This window comes from Ambystoma mexicanum, chromosome 12 (assembly GCF_040938575.1).
Source record: "Ambystoma mexicanum isolate Mex_15411 chromosome 12, UKY_AmexF1_1, whole genome shotgun sequence".
Taxonomy (NCBI): Eukaryota; Metazoa; Chordata; class Amphibia; order Caudata; family Ambystomatidae; genus Ambystoma; species Ambystoma mexicanum.
The window spans coordinates 125,155,988-125,182,641 of NC_090936.1; the positions used below are offsets into that span (position 1 = coordinate 125,155,988).

Sequence of the window (26,654 nt, forward strand, 5' to 3'; positions counted from 1 at the left end):
CAAATACACTGCTGTATATTAGAGTAGTCTAAGATTTACACCCCTCTATTTTCTTCTGATAACCATGTAACGAATCGAGCACATTCGTCCCTTGAGCACGCCGTGTTACCAGGGGTGGACTGGCCTTTAGGGAACTCTGGAGATTTCCCGGTGGGCCTCTGCACCCTGGGCCTCTTTTCTGTGGTATTTCCAAATGTTCTCATAGGAAAAGCATTGGGCTTGCTGAAAATGTATAATTTGGGGCCACTTTGAACTTTATTTCCAGGGCCTCTTTTGGTCCCCAGTAATTATTTCCAGGGCCTCTTTTAGTTCCCAGTCCAGCCGTGCGTGTTACCGTAGATTTCTTTGAATACCATTTCACCTAATGAGATTTCACCAAATTTATTTCACCGAAAATGGCAGGGGCAGTGGTATATGTGTAATGCATAATAGGTGGGGTGTGGGGTAAGGGTATAAGTTAGGGTAGGGAGGGGTGTGGGGGATCTGCGGGGTGTCTCCCCGCCTTATAAAAAAAAGTAGAAAAAGTAAAAAGTAGATTTTCGTTTTTCCGTGAAATGGATTCAGTCAAATCTCCATTAGGTGAACATTTTTCTGAGAAATCACATACATCCATCCTGCCGCACGAGAAACAAGCTACCAAAGAGGACTGCCAAGTGAGTGCTGAGCCCCAAAACATGTCCTTGCATATATGGGGGTACCAGGGAGAGTGGGAAAAGGGGAGGCCACTGGGGTAAGATTATATGAAGAGAGAAACCTGTCCCAGTCATAAGGACGAGGTGTTCACTAACAAATTGTTTAGCTGGAAGTGTGGAAAACAGATACAGAGAATAACGAGCAGCCCTGAATGGGAAATAGTTAAAGACTGGAAATAAATATCATGGAAAAAAAGGGAAAAAGGTGAAAAGTGGAAAAAGCCTGGCATACAATCCTGTAATGAGGGTTGTGAGATAGGACTAGCAAGTGAACAAGATAAAGAAAGAGACTGTTGTTGAGAGAATCTAGGAAAGGTGAATTATCAAATGGGATCAAGTTCAACCCAAGTTAGGAAAGCCAGGGTTACTAGACTGTGAGAGATCTACAGGGGTAGACAGGACTGCGGGAAAGTATCTCTAGGAGAATTATCAGAAGGATATCAGTAAAGAGACAATGAGACCCAAAAGCATTGTGGAGGAGCTACAAGAACTTATCAAGGAGATACCCAGAGACTATTCCAGAAGACTGTATTAGAAAACATATGGAGTGAAAGAGATGTTTAAAGCACCAGAAGATGAGAGACCTGGGGAAGAAAGACATTCTCTTGGCCTCATTTGAGTTGGTTATATTACTGGCAGGGTCATGTAGAGTTAGGTTTAGACCGACGACATTTTACTTTGGGACTTCCTTACTTCCGACAACCACCTTTGGTTCCCTTAATTAGGCAGGGAATTCCCTCTAGCAGTAGGGAATGTTTGACCTTATTCACTTAATTACATTAAAAACAAGTCGGAATGTCCTAAACGTGTCTGGCTCCTTTCCACCCATCACACCCCTTAACCAGACCCACCCCCACTTTCATGATTTTTCCATCTTGCCTGTGTCCTTTACTCCTTTTGAAAGTATCCTTTCTGGACTGTGTACCTTGAATATTGTCCCTGAAACCTGGACCACCTGAAACCTTCCTGAGAATCCTCCGATGATTCATGGCCTGGCTGAAGATTCTGGCAGATTTGGGTTGTTATGTATAATGGAGATGAACAAACCCAAATGTCAATTGGAGATAGGCCAAGACTGGCCAAACCACTTCGAAACACTTTGTGCAGTCCTAATATGCCTGCTGGAATTTATAATAGTTGCTTAAGCAGGGAAACATTGGAAGGCCCAACTCGCCCAGGGAAAGTTACATTTCAGTTCTTAATGGGCAAAAGCATGGTTTCTAATCATTTCACCTGGATTGACTATTGCTTGTAAACTATATTTAATTTCTTATTTCTTTAAGGAAATGCCATATTTTGATAGCCTGTACACACTTTCACTGGCTAAAGGTGGTGGCACAAATCCAGAGTGTTGTTGCTTATACATATAGGGACAGTGGCTAATTGGGCTTCTCTAAGTTATTTGACAAACCTGATTGAATGGTACATCCCCTGTAGCACCCTTATTCTAGTAAGATGCAAAAATCTGAAATACAGAAAGGATAAGACAGGGAAAACTATTTCAGTAAGAGTTGTTTTGCTCTAGACCAGGGGTTTGAAACGTTTGGCTCTCCAAATGTTATAGACTATATCCACCCCCCCCCCCCTGCACCCCCCCGCCCATCAACCCTAGCCAGTGTAGTCAATGGTTAGAGATCATGGAAGCTTTAGTTCAAAACAACTAGAGAACTGCAGAGGGCAGACCCTGCTCTAGAATGCACTTCCCTGCGGATTTTTAGACTGCCTTCCCCCACTTGTTTTCTTTTATGGTGTAGTAAAATAAAATGTTAATAGTTCAACTCTCTGGTTTAAAGCACTGACACTTTACTGACTCATGGCTCATGGTGCTTACATTTTAAGCTTGTGTCTGTGTTGCATCATTGATTTTATATTTACGTTGTCTTTTATGTTTTAGTGCTCACAAACCTGATTGTTGATTTTATGTCCTACATTTTACTACTACTCTGCCACCACTGCAATAACAGAAATTAAGAAATTGCTCATGAAAGTCAGGAACAGATTTTAGGGAAAGTCTCATGAACCCGTCATCGACATTACCAGATTGTGCTTCGCAGATAAAGACCACCCACGATGTGACATGTCATGTTTACACTATTAACAGAGACAAAGAATACTCGTGTAAACAAGCTCCAAAACGAATGTCTGGGAAGAGGCACCCACCAGACAAAAAGGAAATGATGAAAATGGAAAGCCAAGCAGGCGAAGTGTATACTTTTCCACATATAACACTGATATTAGAGAGAACGTTGTTAAATTAGGTTTTTCTCCAATGTGAAGTACATTGTTAGCAAGCAACCCTAAAGGGCACAATAACTGTTTCACCAGAGGATGTTTGTGCTTTGCATCTTTCCGCGGTCCCCCCTTTAGCTTATTGTTTGCACAGTTGCTGTTGTTGCACACCTTCGCCTAAATGCAACACTGACCAGAAACAAAATCAAAAATCCTAGGCTTTAAAAAGGAATGACCTACTTATTCAGACATATTGCTGTAATATTGTGTACTGGCTGTACACAATGAAACCCTCAATCTTTGGATCTTAAAAACTACTGAAGAATTTCAAGCTTTCATACATAAAAGAAAGTACACAATTCCTACAATTATTTTTAAATCGCTCAGAACACATGGTTTAGACTGTTTTGTTTTCAAGAGAACATAATTCTACATTTTTCTTGCTATATTTCTTAATTGTAAAGAAAAAACCTGAAAGAAATGTTATGCCAACGGGAATCGTCAATTTGCTGGAAGAAATACAATATAAAAGTCTTGCCTAGTTCACATGTTGGCAACTAGGAGTGCTGGCTCCCACCCAAGACCCGTGTGCACAGCCACGGTCCTCCACTGCATCATAGAGTATTAGCCCGCAGCCTCTAATACCAAAACCAGCATGGCTGCTGCCACCGCCATGGTCTCTCTCCACCTCTGCACTTCACTGAAATGTGTCATCCCGCAGGGCGACCTCTGTTCCAAAGTGTGAAACTCACCAGCCCTGCCATGCGTCCTTTCCTTCGCTCCCACCATCATAACTAGAACACGCTCCCACATCAGCTGGCTGCATGGGCGTCATTTTAGGGGGGGGCGGGGGTGTTTGTCCACCCAACTTTCATGGCACACCACTTTGTCCCCATTCATTTGGCTGGGGCACCTTTTCTTCAGATGTCATGCACCCCCCCACAACATTTTCAGCAAAGTTACTCCACTGGCTGGCTGCCCCACCCATTTTGAGCACCTCACGTTCTCCTCTGACACTCTTCACCAAGTCTAGATCACATTACCCAAACAGTATCCAAATGAACTCAGCTCACCGCGTGCCCGCCTCCTCTCCCCAGCGCATTAGCCTGCATACACAATTGATAGTGTCATTTACCCTCTTGGCATAGGCAGATGCCCAGGAATGTTCTTGCCTCCTTTCCTAAAACTAAGAGTGTCCAACTGTTTTGAAACACTACCTCCCATGCCTCTTGCCCCACTGCACTTCCACTGCCCACCATTTTACTTATTGCTGCACTTGGCATTGCTTTCACCCTCCATGTACACATCACCAGCAAAATCCTCCAAAATGACCAAGCTCAAAAGCCTGAATGCGTGTTTTGGCCATATTTCAGCAGTTCAAAAATGTTGAACGGCCGAAAAGTTCAACCAAATCACGCAATCACGTACTACATTGTGACCGGGGGTTGCGGGGGTTTCTGCAGCAGCCATTCCTGGAAAAAAAGGAAAGGACCCTGCGGCGCCGGTTCCCGATCACGGAAGTGAACAGGAACAGGTGTTGCAGGGACACAGTAAGTCGGCAGCAAGGTAAGTAGGGGAGTGGGGGTCTGTGTGTAGGGGCAGGGGCCAAGTAGGAAATGTTTCGGGGAGAAAAGAACCAAGGTTATTTCGGAAAAATAATCTTTGGTCTTTTTTCCCTCTAACATTTCTAGCTCGGGCTTTCAACCTCGAATTATCACCAGCCACGTCCAGCCCTCACACATCACAGCACACTCCACAACACCTTTTCACTTCCCATTTCATTTACTCAAATTCCATTCCCTCTTTGACGCACCCCACATCCCCCAGAACACCTTCTAAACACCCCCACCACCAGTCACAGAACCCTCATATCTCGTACTCCCTTCATGAATAACACATCTTCCCCATATAATCATACATGCTCAAAACCTACTGCTACCATCTGAAGACAACCTTAAAAAAGAATGCTACATCATCTTCACTATGGAACAACCTTGTATACCCCTGCCCACTCTTCTTTCGGTGTCCCTGTCAAAATGCTCTTCCCAAGGAAAGCGCACACTCCCTCCACAATGGGCAAGTCGTAGAACCCCGTGAACAAACTGCCCGCCTCCCCTTGTAAACAGATCTCCTTCATGTACCTAACTTCTTCCATACTATTTCACCTTCAATGTCCATAGGACTCTTACCCTCCACATGAAGATTATTCTCCACATATCCCACGCATCGCTGTACACACCATACATCACCATTCCATGATCCACTCCCCTTCTGTCTTCCTACCCGATATCCACCCACTATTCATCTAATGATCCACATCAACATTCATATCCCTCAGGTGCCCGACATTACCCACCTCCTCCACCTGGAACTCCCCTTATGCATCATCTTCCACATCTCCCCTTCAGATGCCCCCCAATCTCTGTGCACTCTCCACACCACAGTCCACTATCAATATCACCGACACCTTACACATCACATTAGCCAATTGTATCATCTCCCTCCTCTCTCAGCTACTCTTCCCAGCCATCCAAGATGAGTCCATTGAGCTGTTCAAGAGGGGGGGTGGGGGGGGGGGGTAGGTAAAGTCTGTCCAGCCAAGGAAAGCAACCACACTTACCAACTATTCTCTGAAAGAAATTCACTGAACAGCCTCCCTTGGCTACAGTGGACACAAACAGATGTCCCACTTTCAGCGATGACCATTTCATCGCACTCCAATGATGCGCAGTCTTACAAAGTACGATCACCCTGGTAGCAAATGCCTGCAGTGTATCAGGACATGCTAGATGCGTCCACAACCACCGTGGCCTGCTGTCTCTTAGCCTGTACATCCTCCTCACAGTCTCGGCATATTGAGGGCATGCCGAGAGTGTGAGGAGCTTTAAAACATATATTTTTTAAAAAATATGTCTATATTTTCTGCTATATTTGCTCACCAGTTTGCTTCCTACTGGAGAGGATTTCTTTTCACCCAGTCAGATTTGGAGATTATTAGTCGATAGTTTTAATTATTTTCAACGTTATCTGCTAACTTTCCAGGCAGCCATAGCTATACAACTGGTGGTGACTCCAGAGCAAACTTCGCATACAGGGAGCATTTTGATTGGCCAGTTGGGTCAGGTGACTGTTACGAAAGGCATTTGTAATTTGCTTTGTGGGGCACAGTGCAGCTTTCCTCTGCATCCTGCTGCACACATCCTGTCTGTTTGGGAATGTCGCAGTTTGTTAATTGTGTAACTGGAGAAAATAATCCTCACCTTTCTACCTGTTGGGGAACGGGCCTGTTCTGAGAGTCCGTTATAGGGCAAATGTGTTTGCAAAGGATTTGCAGCATACTAGCCAATGTCCTCCCTAGTTTGGTGGCGCACTCTGCATGAGGCGTGACGTGTCGCCGCATCATTCAGCATGACCATTAGTGTTCGCACATAGATGATGTGTCTGCAATGTGTACATGTGTCTTGGGATGAAAGTACACTCAAACGTGTTTGGGCGCGCGTGACTGAGCGAGCATGGACCAGAGGCTGGAACCCTTGCCAGGGAAGTAAGCAGTCACCGTGGCTCCCGGTTCCATCCTAAATCCTGACGTCCTCTATATGTTTTGCTCTGCCCACAACTAGGAATACATCTTTGTGCAACATAAAAACCTTATATAAGATATTCTGATTAAAGTGTTTAATGAACAGCGCTGTAGTACCCCACTACAGTGCCCATCAGGGCCATGTAGGGTCCAGCCTTTCTTATTGGATTTCTACAGACACCTGGTCAATTCACAATGCACACCTACATCTGTGCTTAAAAGTAGGCTTGCATGATGGTGACGGTAGTTTGTCTTTTCAGGACACTACATTTTGTTTTCACTAGATGACGGCAGAAGATTTTTCTGAGACTTTCAGTCCTGGATTTGTAATGGATAAATCAGGAGGACTATTTGCTGATAGACGTTCGTGCGCCCCGACGCCTTCGGGCGAGTTGTCGCGTGGCTAAAAATTAAAATAAATAAATAAGTCCTCTCCATCATGCAATGGGGCCATAATGGAATGTATGGGGGCATAGATTGTAAGCTGCAAGGTTATATAGGCTGTTGGTTCTACTTAACCTAGTAAAATAACTATCACAAGGAGTTGCCAAGTGTTACTGTTGGTGTTTCCATACCCGTATACAATCAAAAAACGTTTGTTTTTTTAAAGTAATAGACCATACGGACATGCTACAAAAACCTTTACGTTTGTCAGTAGACCATTGTTGTCATGTCGCCACCCTTGAAAAGGCCTGAGAAGCAGAATGCATCCACAAAGGTGGAGAGCGACTCAGTGACCCCAAAATGATCAAAGCCTGTTTCATCATTAAACTGTACCATGCGGTAGGCCGGTTTCCTTTCCCTTCACTTGCTCTCTATTGTACTCGCCCTGTATGCTCTCTCTTTTACATTAACTTGACTGCATGTATGCTGCCTTCGGCACCCGAACCTCAGCGTCCTTACCAGTGCTGCAACTTGTACGAAAACATTTCTTAGCAGAGACTTTACCATCAAAGGCACTGATGGCATTACTGGTGGAAGAAAGAGCTCACTAAAACCTCCTAACCGGGTGGATGATGGACCTGAAGGCAATGAGGCTGGAGACTGCCTAGGAGCTCTTCCAGTGCAAAAGGGGGCTTATGGGTGTCTATATAAGAGTTGCAACATGCAGGGTTGCCACTCTCCATGCCACTCTCAAAGATGTAGAAGACAATCACTGGACTGTGAAGCAAGAAGCTGCATTTGCACCATCAGGGAACGAGGTGTGTCTCTTAGAAGACGGGACTGCACAGATCAAAGGGCTGTATGCTATGGGACGGTTGTAGGTCAAACGATCGAAAAAAAGGGTCGAATGACAAAAGGGTCGAGTCAATTCGACCAAAAAAAGGATCACATTTTTTTTGTATTTTTTTTGGGGGGGGGAGGTACCACCAAACCGCCGTTTTTGGGGTAAAAACACCTTTTTAAAGGTACACTAGAGCAAAAAAACAATACATATATTTACACATTTTTTTCGATCCTTCGGTTTTCGGTCGAATGCACTCAACCCTTTTGCATTCGACCCTTTTGCTTTCGCCCCTTTAACTGGACACCATATAGGACACTATGGGCCTCATTACACGGAAGGCGGTGATCCAGGGTGCTATTAGCAGCCTGGACCATGCCGGTAAATTACCGGCACCGCCTTGGCGGTAAGGGGATTTACCGCCCCATCCCAAGGTCGGTGGGGCGGTAAATCCCCCTTACGCCATTGCCCTTCCCCATTCCCATTTCTGCCCCTTAGGGCTCTATGGGAATGGGGAAGGCGCTAATTACGGCACCGCAATTTTGCGGTGCCGTAATTAGCTCCGAGGTCCCTTAGCGGGTTGGTTTTTAACGCCTGCAAAAAGCAGGCGTTAGAGCACCAACCCGCTAAGGGACCTCGTAGTACGGCGGTAAGGGTTAACGGTGACCGTTGCCATTAACGGTGACCGTTAACCCTTACCGCCGTCCGTGTAATGAGGCCCTATATCCCAATCGCCCATATAAGACATTGGGAGTGACTCTAGAGTCTTCACTCTGCTACGAAACACATGTGAATAACGTGGTCCAGAAAGACAAGCAACATCTAAGGCTACTTAGACTGGTGAAGCCGTATGTGTCAGTAGTCAATTGCGCAGCCCTGGTGAAAGCCGTTGTGATGCCCAGGCTGGATTGTTGCAGTGCCCTTCTTGCAGGAGCCAACAAGGGATGCATAAAAAAAACTTCAAACACTCCAAAATGATGCAGTCCGTATTACCAAGGTTACCACAAGACGAGACCCGGTATCGATACACATACACAGGAGGGGGCTCCATTGGCTCCCAATGTGTGCGAGAATATGTTTTAAACTTCATTCAATTGTACCAAATGCATTCGTGGTGAATCACATCAATACTTGCAGGACAGATTAGTCCTGGAACGTACTGGCAAAATCACTCAAACAACTCTACGCGGCTAGTTCAGCCAAAATAAAGAAGGGTCCGAGGTAATGGACGATCCTTTGCTTCACAGGCGGGGATGATGTGGAACAACCTCCCAGTGGAAATGCGCGGAGAAGCAAATAACATTGCTTTCAGAAAAAGTCTTAAAACACTATTGTTTGTCTAATTACTTCATGTTAGTACTGTCTGTTCTTCCTTGTTTTATGTATGCGCCCTGATGCCTGCGGGCTCCAGCGCAATATAAGTAAATAAACATAAACATGAAACACAGGGGTCACTGGCAAGGGACACTGACTTTGTCATCCATTGCATTGCTAAGCAAGTAACTGAGGAGGAACTACTTGTGTCTGCCATGCCTTTCCCCTGTGCACCATCAAGGATCAATTTCCCTCATTGTGCTCACTCCAGCTTCCTCCCCTGACACCCAGCATGGCTGCTGTCTGGATGAAACTCACTATCCCCAATGCAATACCGCTGTGGCACTGCCTCCATTAGGCTCTCCCAGGATGGCTTCCCCCACAGCACCACTCGCCCATGCACGAACATGCAGTAGCTCCTTTCTCCTTCCAGTCGCTGTTCTGGTTGCTACCCATGGTGGTACAGATCCCTCCCCTGGTTATATGGTGAAGTGGGAGAATGGAAGACCAGGCTCCCGTCCTTCGCCTCTCGTGCTTGGCCTAGAGGGTCACGACCCAAACACCCGCCACAAGAAGAGTTTGTCCATTTACCAGACGACCAGATACCCTGGTACAGGAACATACGGATGTGTCCATCTGCTTGCCCAGCAGCCCGCACTGACCATGCCGACACCTGCGGCACGGATCAACTAGACTAAAACATACACGTCGTTAGAGATGCCATGACGACCTAGACAACGGGAAGCACATCTGGACAAATGTACACACTGGACATTCCCACACCAACCTACACGAAGAATATACTCAGTGCTATGACGTAGGCGACAGGCATATTCACGGACGTGCATCTTTATTATTTTTACATAGGCTTTCAGAATGAAGAAACGCAAGACGCGTCATGAACTCTTTTACTAGCTTGCTCACGCTTCTCTTGAAACCAGTTACCGCCATGAGAAGTAAAATGAAGACAATACTGGTCATGAAATTATATGCTCCTATAACCTAAAGTACCTGTGCACCAAACGGACAACTTATGCACCAGGCCCAAGTAGGCCTCAAACAAGAGCTCCCGTGGACATCAACAAGGCAAGAGTCAGTTGCTGATCCTGCAGAATGAGCTCGGCGAAGCAACCAGCCAAGGTCGCAATGTTGCAAACCCACGTTCCAAGAGCAAATCATCAAAGGCACGATGTTGCAACCTCGTACTCCGCGCACCAACGTTAAAGTCACACCGACAAATTAAACCAGACGCGCAGTGGAAAAACAATATTAATTGTGCAGAATTCTGCCTCTTTCACGGTCCCTCCCCACGTGACCAAGCCGAACCTGACGAGATGCCAAACCCAGGAGAACAGAGGCGTCTGGATCCCTCGCTACGAGACACTGGCAGATACACTTGAAAGGCTCAATGGACATCTGCAACAGTGGGAGTGGTACCCCGTCCAGCTATGAATAAGTCCTCACATTGTCTGCATGTACCCATAGTGAAACATTGTTGCAACTTACAGGTACACCGAGAGCTGGGAACGACGGTGGTCCCAGGCTGGGAAGCTCACGGGTGCACCAATCAGAACATGGGGCTCTTATCACTGACGCCAGCAAATTTAGCCAATCCTCAGGAGTCTTCATGTAACAATTCTCATGTATCTAATTGTAGGGACAACCCAGATATACCACCTGACTACACCTTGTCCACTAATATCTTTCTCTATATGTGTGCTATACTAACCCTACCACTCGAACACCCAATTAAGAGTGGCGATAGGTTTTTTGTTAACTTTCTGAAGTGACGCAAGTAGCGCGTCATAATACAGTAAAAGGGGCCTGCGAGCCCCACAATTGTGTGTGTGTCAGGACGAACGCGTGCGCTCCTTGACCCATCCCTGCCGTTTTGTCTAATAAACAGCAGAGTCACCTTGCTCCTTGTGTGCGTCTCATACTCTATCTCATCTCATCTGGGATATACACGGGAGGAGTTGGGGCCTCCCTGCCTGGAGGTCCGCGGACGGCCCGGCCGACCCCGGCAGAATTTCCCCCCGACAAGTTGGAGGCACTGCTGAGATCTGTTTAAGATCGACTTTTTATTTTTACTTTTTCCAGGCACTCCCGTTGCGAGGAGGCCCGGCGGCGCGGCCCCCTCTGCCGTTGCCCCCTTCTGAGGACTACAGGACCATCGCGGAGCTGCGAGAAGATCGGACAGCGCAATCCGGATATTGGCCCTCGGGAGCCGGTTGAGAAGTATCCCGCCCGCGGTTGGCGAGTGTCCAGACGTGGTCCAGACGAGGGGAGGTGGCGAGCCGCTTGGAGGGTGCACGCAGTCGAGCGGCCCTGCATCGAGAGAACTTGGTGAGCATGACACACACAACGAGCAATGCGAAATTGTGAGGGAGGGGGAGGAAGTAAATAAGGGAGGAGGGAGGTATTGTACAGATGTGCGGCGAAGGATTAACAACTGAGTGTTGATAATGGAATGAATGGTGGCGAGACGAGTGCGAGAGCAGTCGGCTACGTCACGCGAAAGAGGGGGGCGGAGCACGAAACATCACGTGTGGCCGCTCGTAGACACTGATTGGCCTAAGTCGCGACTAACGTGTAGGGGTGTGTGTGGTTTCCTACGATTTGGCATTTATTGATCAATGAGTAGATGAGGTTCCCTATTGTTCGAGCAAGAAACTCGATAGGTAGATGACGAGGTTCCCTATTGTTCGAGCAAGAAACTCGATAGGTAGATGACGTTTCCCTGTAGGCGGTAGCTAGTTGCATAGTTGCCCAATACGGAAGATAATTGGCTGGTTAAGCCCTCCTGTTGAGGGGCGTATCACACGCGAGGCGACGCAGCGTGCGCAGTCCGATTATATTATTGATGAGATTACCTTGTTCCAGGAGAGACAGGAAGACAGCTGTAGGGTTAGCGGGGGTAGATTGCAAGTGTATTTTGAAATTTAATAATGAGAATGTACCAGTAGCGTAAAGACATCGGTGACGTCACCAGTAGGGATTTAATAGGATATCGCGAGCACAAGGAACATTGGGTTTTGAAAGTGGTGGGGAAGAGAAACATGATAAGGGAGCGGATACGAAGATAAACGATAAACGAGTGGATCGGAAGAGGAGAAGGGGAGAGGGGCGTGGCTGCGCACGGAGAACGCCTGCCACGGCAAGTGTAAAAGGGGGAGGAGAACGAGGAATAAGGACGACTGTATAAGATCGTCGTAAGGGGTACGCAGCCACAGGGGGCTGCGTGCGCCTCGGCCGCAGGGGGCCGTAGGGGAAGGAATATACAATACAAAATTATACATATATACATTTGTGTTTTATTATTTTTTGTTTTTTATTAATTATTATTATTGCATAATTTGTCAAGGATTGTCGTAAGTCCCCACACTTACGGGGCCAGGTAAACAATATAAGGTTGTAAATTGCAAACTGATAGTGAAGGGAGGAGTAACAAGTGGGGCACCACTATGTCACATGGGACAGGGTCGGGAGGGTGGGGGAACACCCTCACTACCCCACTACAACACATATGCACCACACTGCCACCCCATAGGGAGAAATTAATTAAGTACAGCATAGAGTGGACCCAGGGGACGGATAACAAAATGTTAACACCATGGCCGCCTAATGGTAGTTTCGATCCATATGCCCAACATTCATTGCTAAACCACCTGCACAATATATACAAGGGGAAGAAGTTGGCGAGCCATGTGGAGGTGTTTAACTTATGGAGGATGTTCCAGGGGTCCCGACCAGGACCAAATGGAATGTTCTCTATGGGAGAAACACCGGAAGTAAAGGAGATTAAGAAAGAGGGAACGGATGGGGAAAAGGGGTGTGAAAGGATAAAGAATACGGGGAATGAAGGAGAGGGAGGAGAAAAGATTGATAAATTAGAAAACATAAAAAAGGAACCGAGCAACGAGATACCCATAACACCGGGAGTGAAAACAGAGGGAGAAGGGTTGTACCCTTTAAGAGAATTAGGAGAAATAGAAGGACAGTTAAGGGCGGCTGAAGGATACTCGAACCCGGCATACAGCCCTCCACCATATGTGGCTCATAGGAAGATGATAGTGGGGAGGGGAGGATTGGAGAAGAGCAGATTGTAGAAATAGGACATGATGAGTGGGTAGCTGCACAGATATTATTAAAATTACGGGGTTCACTAACGGGAGAAGAGAGGGAGGCAGTAAAGAGAACAGACGAGGATAGTACAAGGGAGAGTGAGATGAAGGGGGAGGAGCTATTACGACAAAGAGAAGAGATTTTGGAGGAAAAATTGGCAAAACTAAGGGATGAGCAGAATGAATTAATAAAACAGCTTGAGAAGGGGGAAAAAGAGAGAGTGAGGAAAAGGAAAGAGGGTAAAGACGAATTGGACAAATTAAGGGAACGAAATGAGGAGCAAAAGATAGAAGCTGAAAGGGTAAAAGCAGCAGCAGAAAGGGTGTCAAGAGTAGTGTTGAGAGAAAAAAAGAAGGAAGAAGAAGATAAAGAAAGGGAATTGGAAATATGGAGGAGGAGGGTAGTATCAGAGGCAGCTAAGAAATATGAAGAGGGGAAAGCAATAGAAAGAGAAAGGGTGAAATGGGAAAGAAAGAAAGAAGATGAAAGAATATTGGAACAGATGAGCAACGAAGTGATGGAGGAATTAAAAAGGAAAAGGGAGGAAAATAGTAGGGAGATGGAGGAGAGGAGTGAAGGGGAAAGAGGAGGGAGTAATAAGGAGAGTGAAAAATGGGGGGATGTATATAGAAGTAGAGAAGTAGCAACAACATCAACACCAGGGGGAACAGTTGGTAACAAAGGAAGAGGAGAAATGGAGCTAATAGACTTAGAAACAGTAACAGTACAATGGAAAAAGGCAGAGTGGGGGATACCATTTATGACTGATTTTTGCAGTGAGGAGGAAGAAGGAGTAGAGAGGGTAGGAAGAAAGAGTGAAAGGGAAAGCTTAGATAAGCTGTACCTCACTAGAACAAACATAGACTCGCCATGGATCAGTAAGAGAAGGGAGGAGCTGGAACAAAGTGAGGAGAGGGTGCAACAACTAGTGGAAAAACAAACCATCCATGAAGCCACATCATCGCCATCTCCATCACGCCCTCCCCCATCGCACCCTACATGCTCAACCGCCACACGCTCGCTGCGCACAATAAAGCTTGCGCCCTTCATGGACGAATTGACTCCCTATGCATGTCGGCTTAGAGACCTCCCTAGCCGCAGGCAAGACAGACAAATAAACATACCCATATTAAACACAGGAAATGACGGAAAAAGGGGAAAGGACGGAGAGGTAGGTAGGAGGAGGGGTAGTAAGGAAGAATTTGAAGTGGTAAAGGAAACGGGGGAAGAGGAGGGGTGTGAGGACTCAATATTATGGAGCATAAAGGGTGACACAAGACACAACTTAATGCCACTGTTGGAGAGAGGAGGGGTTAGACCGCAGTATGTACCTTGGAAGCATACGGATAAAGAAAATATAAAATGTAGGCTCCCATCACTAAGTGGAGGTGCGGGTAAGTGGATATATGAAATGGAAAAACACACCGCAGGACAGAAACTAGCAGTGGGAGATGTGAAGGGCCTGTTAATATCAATATTAGGGGATAGAGCGGACGACATCTGGAAGAGAGCGGGATTCCATGGGGTAACAATAACGAACACATCGCATGATGGGGCGCCATTTGCAAACTGCAGACATGCGCTATGGCAGGCACTGAGAGTACAGTACCCAGACACATCAGACATAGGAGCAATTACTTCCCGTAAGATGCGTGAGAATGAGGATCCTGTCGATTATATCCAGGATATTCAAGAGAAGTGGCGCATGGAAACTAGAGAACAATGGGATAAAACACCAGCCATATTTTATCATATACTAGTACAAGGGCTCCCAGAAGGAGTTCAGAAACAACTAAAGAAAGTAGTGGGAATGGAAGCAAAACCATGGCCAGAAATACAGTTGACTATAGTACATCATTGCAGGATATGGCAAGGAAAAATGAAACAAAAGGAAGAGGACAGGAAAACAGAAGAGGCCAAACTAGTACAGAAAAAACTTACTAAATACACAATGGAAGGGGCACTAATAACTGCGCCCACACCAATGGCCCAAAGCCCCACACAAGTAGTGGCTGCACAAGATCCAGCTCAAATAGCACCTCCACAAAGTATAACACAGCAAGTGCCGCCACTGCAATTACACGCACCAAACGTGGGAGGAGGGTACCCAATGCAAGGAGCTGGGTATTATAGTTATAACAGGGGGAGAGGAGGATTTATGAGAGGGAGAGGATACGGATATAATACCCAACAGCAGGTGGGGGGACCTGGAAATTCCTACCCCACAGGGCAACCGGTATACCAGGACAACACAGGGAGCTTCCCATGGCAGAGCAGAGAACCACCCGTGTGTTGGAGTTGTGGACTACTAGGACACATGTCACGTACGTGTAGGGTCAGGCCAGGAACACCAGCATGGAATGAGCAGGCACAACCTAGGCCACCACAAGAACAGCAGGGCATACAACAACAACAAATAACGCAACAACAGCCACTGCCACAACAACAAGTAGCGCTAACACAACAACCCCAAACTGAACAAACGCAATTGGGTAGGGTGACGGTATTGGGACACAACCCTTACACAGGGAATGGCCAATCATTGTACCCCCAATAGGACAGCCCACAGACGGCCTTGGTGTGTCCCATCCTGTCAATAACACCTAATAGTGCGGAGGAGCCACGCATAGAGGTAACGATAGGTGACAAAAAGTTATCATTCCTTGTTGACACCGGGGCAACCCGGTCTTGCATAAGGGAAGGTGAATTTAAGATGTCAGGCGAAGCCATGAACACCCAAGGATTTTCTGGGGCTAAAGGATTGGTTCCTTTTACTGATAACGTTCCCTTATCTATCGGAGATTATGATCTGTCAGTTCCACTTTTGTATTATAGTGCCTCACCAGTAAATATACTGGGGAGGGACATAATGAATAGGTTAAATATGACAATCTCCTTTACAGAGGATGGTATAATTTGCTCTACTCCAGGGATTAACATGCTAGCAGCACGACAGATTATGCAAGCATACTGCGGGCAGACAGCAATTAGGGCGGAACCAGTAGATGGCGAGCTATTCCAGTATGGAACAGACATGGCATTTGCATGGATGCCAGGGATAGAAGGGAAAATATGGAGGAGGCCAGCAGCTTATCTGTTTCGACCAGAAACACCTGTTAATGAACAAGAAGGAAAGGTGTTTGTAATAGACATTGAGAGCATTATTGCAACAGCTGAGTATATTGCTGTGCACGCCCAAGACAAAGAAGGAAGAGCATGGAGGGCAGTGATAGCACTAGCAGAAGGATGTAGGTTGACCCAGGTGTCAGATGAGGAGCTGTTTTCTGAAGAAAAGGAGGAGGGGGAAATGGTGTTTATGATGAGTGTAGAAATATGGTTAAGAGTGGCTCACAAACAAATAGCGCAGAAAATTGCGATGGCACTTGAGGCACCTGCATGCACCCCAGTCCCTTTCTTTAAGGAGGATATGTCAAAGGTGCCCAAATCATTATGGACCATTAGCCCTTATGACGTAGGATGCATAAAAAGCATAGGGGGTGTACGGATAAAATTGAAAAAAGGTGCCATACTACCAAGAGTAAAGCAGTACCCATTGTCAAAAGAGGCAGATGAGGGCATATATGAAACTATAACGGCCCTTATAAACAATGGCATATTGGTCCCCTCAGAATCACCATGTAACACGGCTGTGTACCCAGTGCGCAAGGCTAAAGGGGGGTCTTGGCGCTTCATACAGGACCTCAGGCCCTTGAACAACATAGTGGAAGCAGAATATCCAGTAACAGCAAACCCGGCCACAATATTGTGTGGCATTCCAGCAGAAGCATCACGATTTACAGTAATAGACCTTAAAAATGCATTTTTCTCAATACCATTACACCCCGACTCACAGGATTTGACAAGTTTCACTTACCGAAATACAAAATGGAAACATACCAGGTTACCACAGGGGTATTGTGAATCACCCTCAATTTTCAATAGAGTAATACAGATGGATTTGGGTAACGTTGAGGTGGAAAGCACAGTGTTACAGTATGTGGATGACATAATAATTTGCAGTATAAACGAAAGTAAATGCAGAGAGGACTCTCTAAAAATGTTGACTATATTGGCTGAAAAGGGGTATAAGGTAGACATGGAAAAAATACAATACTGTCAGGAACAGGTACTTTACATTGGCCAACTGATATCACAACATGGAAGAAAAATTGCACCACAAAGAGCACAGGCCATCTCAAGCACTCCCATGCCACAGACTGTGAGAGAACTGCAGCAATTTCTGGGGTTATGCAACTACTGTAGAGCATGGGTATTTGATTACAGCTCATACATAGGACCCCTGCTTGAGGGTTTGAAGGAAGCAAATAAAGGGGAGAAAAAGTTGGGGTGGACTATGGAAATGAGGGAGGCATTTGACGAATTGAAGGACGCGATATCAACAGCTCCAGTACTGGCATCCCCAGACTATGAGCGACGCTTTTTTATATTTTCACATTGCGACTCAGCAGTAATGAAAGCAGTATTGGCCCAAAAAACAAGCATGGGCTATAAACCAGTAGCATTTTATAGCGGTCACTTAGACCCCGTGATGTTAGGCCACTTCCCTTGCGAACAAGGTCTCGCTGCAGCTGCTTTTGCAGTAGAAAAGGCATCAGCAATAACCATGGGGTGTCCAACTACACTGTTTGTGGAACATGCACTATTTGCAATATTGAATAAACCCAAGTCAACACTAACGACACAAAGGGCATCAGGTTATGAGATCATTTTGTCTAGGGCTGAACTAGCGATTGTTAGATGTAGCACTGTTAACCCTGCAAGATTTCTAGCAGAAATAATTGAGGAGGGAGATTACGCCCACGACTGCACCCAACTAAATGAAATATATTTATGTACTAGAAAAGTTGAAGAAAATGCACTAGAGGGAGGTGAGCTTTTGTTTATTGATGGGTCATCAACTATTGATCAAGGAGATGGGATACGGAGAACTGGGGCAGCAGTGGTAAAAATGATGGAGGCTCCGGTGTGTGTGGCTATGAAGTGTGTACAGTTACCACAGCATTACTCTGCTCAAGCCGCTGAACTAGTTGCACTAATATTGGCGTTAAAGGAAAGTTTTAACAAACGTGTAACAATATATTCCGACAGTGCATATGTTACATCCACTGTCCACTCAGGGCTATCAAAATGGAGGAGAAGAGGGTTTAGGAGAGCTGATGGCACTCCAGTGCAACATGCCCTCTTGTTGGCTGAATTAATTGAAGTAATAAACGACCCCCAAGAGCTAGCCCTAGTAAAATGCACCGCACACACCAATGGTGAAGACCACGTCTCAAAAGGGAATGCAGCAGCAGACGCACATGCGAAATATGCTGCATACTTTGGTGAGATATGGAACCCCACAGACTCACAGAGAGGGAGAGGGAGGGGAATGGCTAGGGAGATGTTAATAAGAGAAGGGTACACCCATCTCCCAGCCACACAGATTATGGAATTACAAGCAGCAGCACCAATGGCCGAAAAGGAAATATGGGTAAAAAGAGGATGTACAATGTCACCAACCGACGCACTATGGCGCCAGGGTGGTACTGGGAAAATTGTAATACCGTTGGCACTTTTAAATACCGCCCTGAGCCAATTACATCACCCAGCCCATACAGGCAAGGAAATAATTGCAGCACGAATTAGAGAAGATTGGTTTTGTCCCGAGTTAAATTGTCATGTGTCAAATTTTATCAGCAATTGTCTCACATGCCAACAGTTTACGGCCGGTCATACCCTAAAAGTGATAAGAGGTACCATACCCCGGCCAGAAGGACCTTTTCGGCACCTTCACATTGACTATGTTGATATGATCAACATATGTCAAGGTAATAGGTACATGATTGTAGTAGTATGCCCATTTTCTAGGTGGATTGAAGCAGGGCCCTGTTCACACCCAGATGCATTTAGAGCAGCCAAATTCATAGTAAGGGAGGTCTTCCCCAGGTGGGGAGTGTGCGAGGTGTTAAGATCAGACAACGGCCCACATTTCGCAAACGAAATGTTCCAACATATCACAGCCCTGCTGAGCATAAAGCACAAATTTGCATGTGCATATCACCCACAGGCTAACGGTGTATGTGAACGCCTAAATGGCTTGTTGAAGGAGGCAATTGCAAAGATACAACAAACAACAAAGAAAAGTTGGTTGTATTGCCTTCCGTTAGCCCTATTCGAACTAAGGAACAGGCCAGGGTCCGACCACCACCTCACCCCACACGAGGTGGTTACTGGACGTCAAATGCGCCTTCCCCTTACGCCAACGTCAAGGGCATTCACTGACCACGAAAGTTCAGCGAGTGTACTAGGTGATGAAATGTATCAATATGTGTCGTCTTTGATTACTAGTGTTGTGTTTGTGTCTCAACAGCTCGAGCGCACGCGGGGCGGGTCCACCAGAAATAAAGAAGAAGGCGCAAGTACCGAATTAGAAAAAGAGAACTTGTGCAAACTTGCCAAAGGTGACCACGTGCTACTTCGCAATTTCAATAGGAGGTGGAACGACAAAAGGTTCACCGGCCCACATCTGGTAGAAGACGTATCAACAAGAGCAGTAAAACTAAAGGACAAACGTGCCTGGAACCACCTACATGATGTAAAGATATACAAACTGCAGACCCGCCCCAGCGCCAACGACAGGTCCATTGGAAGAACAGCAACAACATCCCCGACAGCGGAAGGAAGTTCTACCACAGACAACGACCCAATTGTTCCCTTACCGTGTCACTACCCAGCTACCCCAGAGAAAACAACTGACGAAGAAAGGGGTGATCACTACACTGCCCACCCCATGGTCACACGTTCAAAGAGTAAAAATACTTCCGCCATCTGAGCGCTAAAACCCCCCCCCCCCCGCCCATTGACTCCCAAGGACAGTTGTAAATTAAACTGAAAGCCACTGGCCGCACAAATACACATGTAAACACGTGAATGTTCTCTTTTTCTCTCGCACATACAGGAACTGCGTATTATTGTATAATTGCAACTTAAACTGAATGTTCTCTCGCACAAATACACATGTAAACACGTGAATGTTCTCTTTTTCTCTCGCACATACAGGAACTGCGTATTATTGTATAATTGCAACTTAAACTGAATGTTCTCTCGCACAAATACACATGTAAACACGTGAATGTTCTCTTTTTTCTCTCGCACATACAGGAACTGCGTATTATTGTATTGTTAAGTAGAAAGCTAATTAACAAGTCCACTGTCCAGGCGTAGATGGTACTCCCAGACGATAACTACCCAGAAGAATTGTCACACCAATTTGTATACGAAATAAAAAGGCCAACATACCTAAAAAGAAGAAGGGTACGTGTCTACTACACAGCCTTCCTCCTGGCCATAGAATATTACATGCCCCACCTCCGCCCATACTTGCCGGTCCTAAGAGACCAATCACTTAGAGTAGCGTGGGAGCAGCTCTTCGCCTGGGCACTGAATGACTATTTGATAGGGAGAGCTTAAATAAAACAAAACTAACATCTAAAAACGAGCATTTCTGAGAATTTTTAGGCGGGCAACTTTAACGTCGCAAGAATACGCTGCCAGGACTGCAGCAAGGTAATAGCAAAATGCCGGTGAGATTAGCAGTTGTAATAAAAATAATAGGGATTTTGATGATCACCGGATTTTTGGCTGCCTCTGTCTGGCAGTACAGCTGTGCTATCAATTTTGTTGCTGCACCCAAACCTAATATACCCCCGTTCCTTGCTGCAACAGGTGTTACGTCAGGTGGTAGTAGTAACATTGCACCCAAGCAAAATAGAGTTAAACGCAGCACATACTCAGACAATAAAGGTATTGATAATTATGTACAAGATTCAGCACACGTCACAAACAACATATGGTACCAACACATGACCCGCATTGGTAAGCAGACAACTGAGGATAGCTGCTACGTCTGCTCATTAATACCATACGCCATGAGTGCTTCACGAACATTTGTTGCCACAGAAATAAATGAGAAGATAGCGCAGTGCATAATATACTTGGCACTGTTCCAGACGAAAGGAAGATTCCAAGGAACTGTAGTGCACATGACATGGAAAACACGAGACTCATACCCATATGAAAACAACTTCCTCAAGACCTACTTGAGTTATCACAAGACCAGTTTACATGCTGAAGCATTCAAATATATAACAAGTGGCCCTGCAAAAGGAGAAACACAGAAAGTAACACTGCAGTATCTACCATGTGATTGGTACGCCACTGAAGTTCCGGGTAAACAAGGATGCTGGGAGAGGCCGCTACTGACGATAACAGGAAAGGTGTATCTGGACAACAGCTGGGAGATAGGAGTGATTGGCAGCAACATGGTAACAAAAGAAACTATCTCAACCATCGAGACACACAATCACCGATGTTGGACGACGTGGATCAAGTATGTACCAATGCTCACGTGGGTAGAAGAAGATGAAGACCCAATAACGATACTACCGTTGACTGCGCCCAAGGTATGCTACCAGCATAAAGGAGAGGTGGACGTAGGATATAACACCAATTGCGCAAGTGTGACGGAGTTACCTGAGGGGGGAGCGGGAACAGCAGTAATAATGGACCATTATTGGGCCTGTGGAGAAAAGGCATACCATACACTGCCTCCCCTGTGGAATGGTGTGTGCACAATGGTACACGTCAATGTACCATCACTAGTGGTACCTAAGAAGCACGTCAATGTGGCGAAATTTCCTAGAATGAATGAAGGGGATAAGAGAAGAAAGAGATCTGCACCACTTCAGGAGGAGCAAGGGAACAGGACCAACAGCAATGACACTGTCCTAAATAGAAGAAAAAGACAAGGAGAGCCGCTGACAGGAAATTACCTGTGGGGAAGGTCGGAAACGGCACTAACATCAATACCGCCAGAACACAGACTATTTAGCAGAGCAGCAATGTTCTTCTCCTCAATAATACACCCGGGACTACAGGCTTACGCAAACACAAAATGGCTCCAAATAACTAGATGGGAACTAATGATGACCATCAATTCTACAGTAAATGGGTTCAACGCAATAAAAGAGGAGCTGCGAGCTGTAAGGATGGTAGCACTCCAGAACAGATATGTATTGGACCTTCTCACAGCAATGGAAGGAGGAGTTTGTGCAAAGATAGGACAATCATGCTGCACGTTCATACCTGCCAATGATGCTGACAATGGTACACTGACAGAAGCAGTTTCGCAATTGGCCCAGATGCACTCCAAAATGATGGATGAAAGCAACGGTGTGAACAAGGATAAGAGCTGGTTTTCACTATTATGGTCATGGATGCCATCCTGGCTGTCAGATGGACTGAAAATAATAGTGGGCTGTACTATATTGGCTGGAGCTACCCTGATCATAATTAGATTTTGGAAGGCACGAAAGGCACGCACTACTGACGAGTTGCTGGAAATGGTGGGAATGCACCCCTTGATGCCAGCAGATGACGGCCAGCATACAGGTGTAATAATACAGGAGAGGGAGAAGCTGCGCACCCAAATAATTACCAACCATCTAGATCCACCATCAGTGAAGATCGAGAACCCAAGAAACCCCAGGAGCTACATAGGAAGATGGGTATACTGTATTCCTGGAGGTACCTGTGAATATATGTATTGGTCCTTTGAAGATCATGTAAACCACTATGGACATCTCGGAGGAATAACTAAGATATGGCGAGTAAGAGGAGATAACGAGAAGGATATGTTTGTGGTCGACAAGTCGACCAGAGGGGGGACTGAAGTGGGAGAATGGAAGACCAGGCTCCCGTCCTTCGCCTCTCGCGCTTGGCCTAGAGGGTCACGACCCAAACACCCGCCACGAGAAGAGTTTGTCCATTTACCAGACGACCAGATACCCTGGTACAGGAACATACGGATGTGTCCATCTGCTTGCCCAGCAGCCCGCACTGGCCATGCCGACACCTGCGGCACGGATCAACTAGACTAAAACATACACGTCGTTAGAGATGCCATGACGACCTAGACAACGGGAAGCACATCTGGACAAATGTACACACTGGACATTCCCACACCAACCTACACGAAGAATATACTCAGTGCTATGACGTAGGCGACAGGCATATTCACGGACGTGCATCTTTATTATTTTTACATAGGCTTTCAGAATGAAGAAACGCAAGACGCGTCATGAACTCTTTTACTAGCTTGCTCACGCTTCTCTTGAAACCAGTTACCGCCATGAGAAGTAAAATGAAGACAATACTGGTCATGAAATTATATGCTCCTATAACCTAAAGTACCTGTGCACCAAACGGACAACTTATGCACCAGGCCCAAGTAGGCCTCAAACAAGAGCTCCCGTGGACATCAACAAGGCAAGAGTCAGTTGCTGATCCTGCAGAATGAGCTCGGCGAAGCAACCAGCCAAGGTCGCAATGTTGCAAACCCACGTTCCAAGAGCAAATCATCAAAGGCACGATGTTGCAACCTCGTACTCCGCGCACCAACGTTAAAGTCACACCAACAAATTAAACCAGACGCGCAGTGGAAAAACAATATTAATTGTGCAGAATTCTGCCTCTTTCACGGTCCCTCCCCACGTGACCAAGCCGAACCTGACGAGATGCCAAACCCAGGAGAACAGAGGCGTCTGGATCCCTCGCTACGAGACACTGGCAGATACACTTGAAAGGCTCAATGGACATCTGCAACAGTGGGAGCGGTACCCCGTCCAGCTATGAATAAGTCCTCACATTGTCTGCATGTACCCATAGTGAAACATTGTTGCAACTTACAGGTACACCGAGAGCTGGGAACGACGGTGGTCCCAGGCTGGGAAGCTCACGGGCGCACCAATCAGAACATGGGGCTCTTATCACTGACGCCAGCAAATTTAGCCAATCCTCAGGAGTCTTCATGTAACAATTCTCATGTATCTAATTGTAGGGACAACCCAGATATACCACCTGACTACACCTTGTCCACTAATATCTTTCTCTATATGTGTGCTATACTAACCCTACCACTCGAACACCCAATTAAGAGTGGCGATAGGTTTTTTGTTAACTTTCTGAAGTGACGCAAGTAGCGCGTCATAATACAGTAAAAGGGGCCTGCGAGCCCCACGATTGTGTGTGTGTCAGGACGAACGCGTGCGCTCCTTGACCCATCCCTGCCGTTTTGTCTAATAAACAGCAGAGTCACCTTGCTCCTTGTGTGCGTCTCATACTCTATCTCATCTCATCTGGGATATACACGGGAGGAGTTGGGGCCTCCCTGCCTGGAGGTCCGCGGACGGCCCGGCCGACCCCGGCAGAATTTCCCCCCGACAATGGTTCTAAGGAAAGCATCCCTGATGTTGACTTGCCCAACTACCCATTTAGAACTGTTACTGTGGAGCCTCGCTAGCAACTGCAAACACGCTCCAGGTGAGATGATCAAGATTATTTTCAAACATTTTGTCAGCTTCCATGGCCATCAGCAATGGTTTAAATCAGTTGCCTTTGATGGGCTGTTCAACACTTTGATGGGCTAAACAACAGGGCAACCTGGCCTCTCAATAAGAGGGCCATTACAATGCTGTTTGTCCGTTAAAGACTCATGGATGATCAGACTCAGCACTTTCTAAAATGCAATGAATTCATGAGAATGGAAGGATCAAATGTGTGATCTCACACAGTGTCCAATGAGAGTGTTGCCATTTCAAACTCTTAGAATATTTGTGAGCAATAGTGACAGATAAGATATTAGAGAACATGTATTGCATGGTACAGTGTGCAAATGAGCAGCCACACCTCTTTTTAGAAACTGACAGTGCAGTGGATCAATGAGGCCACTGAGTATTCCTTTTACTTAGCACATCCAGTTGACATGTGTATGGAAGAAAATAGTACCACCTTGAGGAAACGTCTTAAGACGTTATTGTTCGTCTAAATTTTAGGCTGTCTGCGTTGTCCATTATATATGTTGCGCCCTGATGCCTGCGGTCTCTGGCGCATTATAAACGAATAAACAGAAACATAAACAAACCTATGCATGCAAGGCACAGTGCTGCCACTTTGAGCCACAGCATTAATGTGATTATAAAGTTATCTTTGTGATAGTCATATATAGTGCTATTGTCATAAATGGCATGCCAAGACACCAATACACCATCATCCAGGACATCACTGCACCAACTATGAACACAGCTATTTTGTTTCATGAAAACCCTCACTGCCAACACTCATCCACTATCCAACATTATTGCTACTGAATGCATGGACCTCCCTGAATAGTCCACAGAATTAATTGTATGTATTCATTTGTTTTTATAGGAGAATCATGCAATTCCATGCAAATTAATGCATTCATAGATGGCATACAGAGGGCAAAATCCTTGTGCAGTTGATCAAGTGTGGCCACACACTGCTAGAGTGTCCTCTTCTTTACACTAGAGGTGGTTGCTAATGCTTAATACAAGACACTCTGTGAACAACATCAAAAGGCTCACTTATCTTTATGGAAGTTAGGAACATTTCCCACCACTGTAAGGGTGACATTTTGGGTGTGAGGGGCTGGGGTGACCTGAACCTTATATTCTCTGTACTGTGGGACTTATAGGCCTGCATTTACAATGGGTTCACCAGGTGTTATTTCTTTCTAGAAAATACCTCCAGAATCGAACGTGTGTGAGCTTTTTTACTCTTCTTCCCTCCTAGTTTTCCCCTTCTCCTCAACCCACTTCCTCTACCTGCTTCTCGCCCCTCTTCCTTCCCTCCCCTCCCCTGTTATTGGCCGACCTCCGTGGACGCCTGTGCCCCTTGATGGTTTCCTGAGCCAGGACGGTATTGTAACCTGCAACAGGCTGCAGGTGAGTGGTCCCTCTCTCTTGACCCCCTCCATGTTTGCTCTTTTACACATTTCTTTCCTCTCTCTCTCCGTCTCTGTCTTCCTCTCTCTCTCTCCTTCTCTCACTGGAGCTTTTTTCTCTTCTTCCCTCCCAGTTTTCCCTTCTCCCCAACCCTCTACCTCTACCTGCTTTTCACCCCTACCCCTTCCGCCTCCCCTCCCCTGTGATTGGTACTGTAGTTGCACTCCTTGTGTGCCTTTAGCTGCCCTCTTCACCCAAGACCGCTTCACGTTTTCTCTGCATTCCCGCCCTAGTCCTGTCTCCTGGATCAGCTGATTCGGCCTGCAGTGTTATTTAAGACCAACCCACCAGGGCAGCCTCCAGTCCAGGAAGCCTCGACTAAGGGCTTTGAGGCGAAGGGCAGCTCCCGAAGAAGCAGCTCCAGTCTGTGTTGGCCCGTGTTAACATGTGAGGCCTTCAGCAATCAACCAGAAGCTACGGACAAGGTAAATGCAGTTCGGGCGGTGGGTGCAGCCATTACTGCTCCCCACTAAACTGACCAACCCCAACTATTCCCATCTTATTCTCTATTAGCTTGTTGTCTGATTCGTCCAGCCCACAGTTTGTATAGTAATCTTATCTCACATTTAACCTGATAGTTGTAGTCAGCCATTACTGTACTCCATTAACTACCACACCTGTCT

At 46.2% G+C, this 26,654-nt stretch overlaps 1 protein-coding gene across 1 annotated transcript in view; it reads right to left on the reverse strand.

Annotated features, from left to right (window-relative positions):
- SHISAL1 (shisa like 1) overlaps window positions 1-26,654 on the reverse strand; it is a 798,077-nt gene that overhangs the window by 560,300 nt on the left and 211,123 nt on the right. The gene's annotated exons all lie outside the window — the stretch shown is intronic.